This window comes from Penaeus monodon, chromosome 16 (genome assembly GCF_015228065.2).
Source record: "Penaeus monodon isolate SGIC_2016 chromosome 16, NSTDA_Pmon_1, whole genome shotgun sequence".
Taxonomy (NCBI): Eukaryota; Metazoa; Arthropoda; class Malacostraca; order Decapoda; family Penaeidae; genus Penaeus; species Penaeus monodon.
The window spans coordinates 22,187,926-22,189,833 of record NC_051401.1 but is presented as its reverse complement, the minus strand read 5'-3'; the positions used below and the strand labels follow the sequence as shown (position 1 = coordinate 22,189,833).

Here is a 1,908-nt window from a genome sequence, read left to right as displayed (position 1 = left end):
AACTGAAACAAATAACTCTTCATTCCAGTTATATGAACTGCCTTTTTGCTGAATGAACTTTCTCTCTTCGCCTGTCCTTTTGATAGCATCTGCATGCACTTCCTCTACTGTAGCCCTACCATATCATTCTTTCGCACACCCTTCCTCTCCAACACTCCAACAGCAATTGTCACCAGCACTCCAACAGCCCAGTCTCCAGCACTCTAACCAACTCCATTCCCAGCACTCCAACAACTCTTGCACCCGCCCCCATCCCTAACACCCCACCAACCCCCGTCCCCAACACCCCAACAACCTCCACCTCTCCGCGTGTGGCCCCCGACTCCCTCCACCTCTAAGAACTCCTCCGGTGCCGGCAGGTCTCCCTCAAGACGCGGGTCTTCCTTGAGTGAGCAGGCAGAGAACGAGGTGTACCAGCTATCCCGATCTTACCCCCACTCGCTACCCCAGTCACGCCGTTCCTCCGTGGCTTACCAGTCCTCCTCCAGCCCAGAGTTCAAGGGTAAGTCTCAAGGGTCTTGCTTCTTCGCTCTCTGACATGCAGGGTTCTAGAGGCTGTTTAACATGATCTAAGTAATGGTACCGTGAGATCAAGGTTTCTGCAGAGCGACGGAGAAGGACTTGGTGGAGTAAGCGAAGAGTGAGTTAGGTGATCGAGGAAGCCCTTTGGTGAATTCACCACTTCTGGAGATTAACGGGTACTAATGGGATCTATGGTGATGGTGGATCCATGGAGACCTTTGGAACTTAATGTGTAAGTTGGTAGCTCTTGGTGTTCTGACTCACGGAAACCCTTCAGAGATATCCAAAGGTTTCATAATTAATGTAAGAGCTTCGTTTGATTTCATTCTGATGAATCATACTTCTGATTCATCTCTCTTCAGATTACGTCCACAAAGGCACTTTTATAGCATTTGCACATAATTATCCTAGTTATTGCACGCAGAGTTGTTGTGCACAATCCATTTATCACGTGGCATCAATCTTCATCTCTGTTCCGTCACACAATTCTCTTTCATTTAGCTCGTTCATTATTCGAACTTTTTTTATTTACATTCTCACGTTATTTATTCCTTTCTTGATACCCTTTCTCAGTTTCTACTGTCCAATATGTTTGCTTGTTTTCTTCCTTGTACAGATCCCTCTACTTCCAGGTGCTCCATTCAACGCTGCCAATGTGTGAACTGCCACTTTCCGAAGAGTATGTCCTTTTTTCGCAGTGGCATATATTTCGTACACAATAGTCGAAATTGGTAGTCCACATATCAGTAACGTTATAGTGAATTTGGCAGTGGCCGGGACTTTTCCTTCTTAGTAGAGGTGACGGCCTTCACACCTACATCGCTTTACTAACATTCAGACGTCCCTTTCCGTCTCCACCTTTATATCTGCCCTGTTATATTCCTTACTCCGTATTTACTCCCTATTCACCATCTCATGTAAAACCTCATCAAACTCAATCCGTGCACATAGAGCTTTCTGCACACTAGGTTAAACAAGTACATTTAGATAAAGTTAAACTTAAAGGATAAGTTTTAAGCAACGGATCACAGTAGGTTTGTTAACTGCATGCGAATTAAAGGAAATTACTGCAGGATAATGTAATCAACAGCTGATATAAACAAGACATGAACTATACGCATGATGCAAGAATTAGAAGCAGACGGATTCTTGAACATTTAAATCAGTAGAGGGGCTGTATGGCATGCATTCACTTGCTAATGTAGATCTAAATCGCAGAATAAAGTAGACGTTGTGGAAATCACGCATGATAAGCTATGAAGGGCTGCGAAAAGTATGTAGTACCTTTAGGACCACCTCAGACCACTGCTGTATTCTTCTCCCTTGTTTTATTTTGTCAGTCATTCCACTGACTTCAGTTGATTTTGAATTATAACTCAAATTAAG

At 43.9% G+C, this 1,908-nt stretch overlaps 1 long non-coding RNA gene across 1 annotated transcript in view; it reads left to right on the top strand.

The window, feature by feature from the left end:
- LOC119583117 overlaps positions 1-496 on the top strand; it is a 20,038-nt gene extending 19,542 nt beyond the window's left edge. The window contains exon 3 of the long non-coding RNA XR_005229687.1: positions 360-496. This is a non-coding gene — a long non-coding RNA (uncharacterized LOC119583117). The remainder of the gene's footprint in view (positions 1-359) is intronic.
- Positions 497-1,908: the final 1,412 nt, after the last annotated feature.